This window comes from Ranitomeya imitator, chromosome 3 (genome assembly GCF_032444005.1).
Source record: "Ranitomeya imitator isolate aRanImi1 chromosome 3, aRanImi1.pri, whole genome shotgun sequence".
Classification (NCBI taxonomy): domain Eukaryota; kingdom Metazoa; phylum Chordata; class Amphibia; order Anura; family Dendrobatidae; genus Ranitomeya; species Ranitomeya imitator.
The window spans coordinates 213,463,956-213,469,955 of NC_091284.1; positions in this window are offsets into that span (position 1 = coordinate 213,463,956).

Genomic DNA, 6,000 nt, shown 5'->3' on the forward strand with positions numbered 1-6,000 from the left:
AGAGGCTCCTCAACAACATGGAGTACCAGTGACATCAGCTATGTCCGGGGCCATTGCTAAGCCCCTGGGGCCCAGTACTAATGAGGCTCTTCAACAAAAGCTTGACTCTTTAACTGATGTTGTTGCTTCAATGGCTAAAACCATGCAGGAGATGAGAGGACCCAAGATGGAGTTGGCAAACCGTAGAGAAGATGTTCCATGGATGAGACCCCGGAGATACCCGACATGGAGAGGACGACCCCGCGACCGCTACCAACCGGATGGACAGCCCATTTGCCGCCGTTGCCAGCAGCCAGGCCACTTTGCACGAGATTGTGATTTAAATGGGAATCCCCTGGGAATGCGGGCCGCTTCACAGGAATGAACTTTCAAGGCTCAACACCCTGGCACGACAGGTACATCGGAGGACGACCCATTATCCCTATCGTGCTGGACGGAATTCCTCTCAACGCTTTGCTGGACACAGGTTCCCAGATTTCATCTATACCGTATATCCTTTATAAGAGGTACTGGGCTGATGCAGATATTGATAAAGGGCCCTCTGATGTTGAACTAGATATATGGGCCAGTAATGGTAAGTTGGTACCGAAACTAGGATTCAGGGAGATGACCATAAAGATTGGTAAAGTAGAATTGAAGAAACAGGGTATAATTGTTGTTGATGTTGACCGGCGGAACTGTGAACCAACTGTATTGATAGGAATGAATGTGTTAGAGAACTGCTTTTCCGAAGTCATTTCTGTCTTACAGCAAATTGCTGAAACTGCCCAATCCTGCCAGCAGAGAGTTCTCCGGAGGGAAATAAAAGTATTGATGTTAAGGCAACAGGTAGAAGTTGCAGGTGGAGAAATCGGCAGTGTGAGGGTAAGTGATCCAACGTCTATTGTAATCCCACCAAAAACAGAAATGCTGGTATGGTGTAGAGCAGCCATTGGTACTAAGGGACGAGATTATCAAGCCTTAATATAACCAGTGTACACCGACAGCAGGTCCACTATACTCACAGCACGAGGGATAGTCGAGGTACACCGGGGACGAGTGCCGGTACGACTTTTGAACTGTGGAGAGGAAGAGGTCACTTTGCCAAGGTATGCTACAATGGCAAAGCTATATACTGTTGACAACAATACCATCACAACCATTGAGCCCTTAGAACCAACCTGTCAGGTGGAAGGCAATGGCTCAGATGGAGAAATGGAGGATTGGTGCCAACAGCTACACGTGGGCATAAATTCAACACCTACCCATCAAAAACAAGGGGTGTATAGGCTAGTGATGGAATATGAACAAGTCTTCAGTAAACACCCATTGGACTTCGGACGGATAGAAGGGGTAGAACACACAATCCCCACCGGTGACCATCCCCCAATAAAAGAAAGATATAGACCCATACCGCCCGCTCACTATCAATGTGCAAAAGATATGCTGAGGGAGATAAAACAGGCCGGGGTAATAAGAGACAGCTGTAACCCCTGGGCGGCCCCTCTAGTGATTGTCAAAAAAAAAAAAGACGGAACCATGAGAATGTGCGTAGACTACCGGCAGATTAATAACATCACCCATAAAGACGCCTACCCCTTGCCTAGGATAGAAGAGTCCTTGACTGCTTTGAAATCTGCTAATTATTTTTCCACCTTAGACTTAACAAGCGGGTATTGGCAAGTCCCTGTGGCTGAGAGAGATAAGGAAAAGACGGCATTCACCACACCAATGGGTCTAAGTGAATTTAATCGCATGCCGTTCGGACTCTGCAATGCATCCGGTACCTTCCAGCGGCTGATGGAATGCTGCCTCGGACACAAGAACTTCGATACCGTCCTCCTGTACCTAGATGATGTGATCGTCTACTCAAAGACTTACGAACAACACTTAAAAGACTTGGCAGAAGTGTTCGAAGCCTTATCCAGGTATGGCATGAAAATCAAGCCATCCAAATGTCACCTTCTCAAGCCAAAGGTACAGTACCTGGGACACATCGTGAGTTCGGAGGGAGTAGCACCGGATCCCGAGAAAATAACCGCCATAAGGGATTGGCCGAGACCTACCAGCGCAAAAGAAGTGAGGCAATTCCTGGGATTGGTGGGTTACTATCGCAGATTTATAAAAGGATTTACCAAGTTGGCAGCACCCTTGCAAGACGCCTTGGTAGGGCAGACGAAGAAACCTTCAAACCGAAACCCTCCTTTCCAGTGGAACGACGAAAGGGAAGACTCCTTTAAACAACTAAAGAAGGCACTAACCGGAGAAGAGGTTCTGGCATACCCAGATTACCATCAACCTTTCATCCTCTACACCGATGCCAGTAATGTGGGACTAGGAGCGGTGCTGTCACAAAAGCAAGAAGGTCGGGAGAAAGTCATCGCCTTTGCAAGTAGAAAGCTCCGGCCTACTGAAAGAAATCCAGAAAATTATAGCTCCTTCAAATTGGAACTACTGGCAGTAGTTTGGGCTGTGACGGAACGTTTCAAACACTATCTGGCCGCTGCAGAATTTATTGTCTATACTGACAACAATCCGTTGACCCACCTGGACACAGCCAAATTAGGTGCGTTAGAACAGCGATGGATAGCCCGGTTATCTAATTACAACTTCAAGATCAAGTATCGAGCAGGTCGCAAGAATGGAAATGCCGATGCCCTATCCCGGATGCCACACTTGAGAGATGTAGAAGAAGAAACGGGGGAGCTTGAAGAAATTGAACTACCAGCCTTCCATCATCCCAAGGCAAAACATCATCAGTCAAGTACCTATCAGAAACAACAAGAGGTGAATTTTAATCCGTTAGCACACCATAGATGGGCTGACACCCAAGACAGCAATCCGGCTGTGAAGTTGGTGAAGGAACTGTTAACTGAGCAAAGTGCATATCCCGATGAGGATGCCCCAGAAGAGACGCATCAACTCTGGAAAGAGAGAGGCAAAATGTTCCTGTATCAAGGGAAGCTCTGTAGAAGGTACACCAATCCGAAAACACATGAATTGGTTTGGCAGATTATCGTGCCTAAACAAGATGTCAAGATGGTCCTCGAAGCTTACCATAATGGTGCTGGTCACTTTGGTTGGAAAAAGTTAGAAGTACTTCTAAGAGAAAGATTTTATTGGGTCGGGATGAGAAAATCAATCGAACAGTGGTGCAGAAATTGTGGCCCGTGCAACCTCAGAAGAAACGATCAAAAGAACCAAAGAGCACCACTGCAGCCCATAATCACCAAACAACCACTTGAACTTGTAGCCATAGACCACGTGAAGTTAATACCAAGCCGGTCCGGCTATGTCTATGCCTTGACCATCGTGGACCATTATTCACGCTTCTTGGTAGTAGTACCCGTAAAAGATCTGACAGCAAAAACAGCAGCCAAAGCATTCCAAACGTACTTTTGTAGACCCCATGGATATCCGGAACAGGTTCTCACCGACCAAGGTACAGCCTTTGAATCAGAGATCTTCAGAGAATTCTGTAATATGTATGGTTGCAAAAAGATCCGGACGACGGCCTATCATCCACAAACAAACGGCTTATGCGAGATGAACCATATTGTAATAGACCTACTAAAGACTTTACCCGAGACAGAAAGGAATCAATGGCCAGAGAAATTGCCTGACTTGGTGGATCTGTATAATCATGTCCCTGTGAGCTCCACCAACTGCACCCCAGCTTACCTTATGCGTGCAAGACCCGGCCAATTACCAATCGATCTAGAAATGGGAATTCTGAAACCAGACGCAGAAGTTCAAGACTCCAATTGGGATATCATACGGCAAAAGCAGTATCGCCAAGTGCAAGAGAGTGTGGAAAGAAGCCTTCAGCAAACTAGAGAAAGACAAGAGCGAACTTTCAACCAGAATGCTCTAGCGACCCCATTAAGACCGGGTGACCAAGTGCTCAAGAGAAATCGTCGAACCAATAAACTGGACAATCAGTGGGAAGCCGTACCCTACACAGTTTTACCAACAAGAGTGGATAATCGTAAAATGTGTCTCATTAGCAAAAACGGAGGCTTAACATCTGTACTAGTGTCAAGAGACAATCTTAAATTATGTCCGGAAGCATTGAAAGAGCCAGACGTTGTCCAGCCAGAACCAGAAGTTATTCAACCCATACAGGTTCAACCAGTAAAGAAAAAAGAAGAGGAAGTGTATCACACCTATATGGGAGACTTTCCCAAAACCCTACTAACATACCATGGTGCAGTAGTGGTTCCCATGGTGGCCTTTTACCCAACACCGAACCCAATACCAGAAGTCCCAAGACAGGAAGAGGCTGACCCCGTACTACAGGAGGTTCCAGGCCAGGAAGAACAGATTCCTGGTCAGAGTAATCCCATTCACGGTGGACTTGCCAACTCCATAGTCGTGGAATTATCTTTAGCAGAGCGGGCAGATACTACATCTGCAGTAGACAGTAGTACACCACATGAAGAGACACCGCTATTACGTAGATCACAGCGTAGTACCCAGGGTCAATTACCGGCCAGGTATGCAGATTACCAACTATAAAGCTCATAATGTGAATTGTATATATGTTATGCTGTATATAGTTAAACAGAAAATGTAGTATAGTCATTGTTATCAGTCTGCAACGTTTAAGCCCAGTGCCTACAGAGACTTGTCTGTATGAACTTCTTGCATATTCTTGAACTTTTTATCAGCCCGGAGGCACTAAATCAAAGCTCCGGAAAGACTGCTTTTTGAACTTTGCTTTTTGCTCTTTTTGAACTTTCTTTAGACTTTATATTGATAACTCCGTTGGAAAAATGGAACTAAATTCTTGGATACAAAGTGCAGTGCCTTTCCTAGTACCTTCAAGGATAGAACTGTATTAATGGACGCTATTTGAAGTGACTTTTTACAGAACTCTATTTTTGTTTCCTTGAGTGGTTTTTGTAACTTTTCATTTTTAAGACTCTGTACATATTAATTGTTATTTCAAAATGTTATTGTCCCACAGTCCCGGAGTACTGTTCTTAACTAAGGGGGAATGTGGCACCCCTAGGGGTATTTGCCACAAAAATAGTTACTGACAGTAAATACAGATACTAAAATAGCAAGACTGCACTACCACCTCCGGCCAGAAGGGGGAGCTCCAGAGACTCCCCTTGATCCATTCTGGTCTGAGAGAAGAAATGGCAGTTGGGCCAAGGAGCTGAAAGTGAGAGGTCATACAGTTGAATCTCTAACAGCCCTGTGACTGTTACCAGGCCTAAATCACCGGCCTGAGGAGAAGAGGGATAGAGAAAAAGGACATTGTGAGAACCGGGTAGCATTAATCACTACCCAGAACAGGCGCAAAGACGGATACCGGATCCGTGGCTGTATTCATTATATATAATACAGCAACCGGAAAAACGTGAGGTGATATCAGCTTCACTAGGGCCGGACGCAGCAACAGACACAGAGTTCAGCGGTACTCCCAGAGGGGGTAAACCGATAAAAGGACTCGGGTTGCCCGTCGAACCAGGACCCGGAGGGGACAGATTGGGCCGGCAGCCAGTTCACATACAGCAGCAGGGCCACACGGAAATTGCGCACAATAAGAGGCGAAGACCCCGGCAGGGTCAAAGTAACTCAGAGTTCCCATACAGACTCCGGTGACAGGACTGGTTGTAAATCCTTTTATGTTAAAGTAAACTGGTTAAACGTTTCAGTGCCTCAGTCTTTCATTTGGACAATAGCCATCTATCCAGGATCGGGATCGTCACCGCTGGGAGAACCTGCTGCTGATCAAGTGCCTGTCCCCTCACGATATCCCTTACACTGTGCATTGCCTGAGGCCACAGCACCGGGTCAAGCCACCCGTGACATCCCCCTCAAGAGACAGACTCCATTGGTCCGGTGCTGGGTATTCCGGTCTCCTGGGCGTCACAGGCACATCAGGGCTCTCCAAATGCGACATGGCGTCCGATCTCAATTCCTGCCAATTCTGCGTTGAAAAAGTCAAAAACAGTTCTCCTTCCCTACCGAGCTCTCCCGTGCGCCCAAACAGGGGTTTACCCCAACATA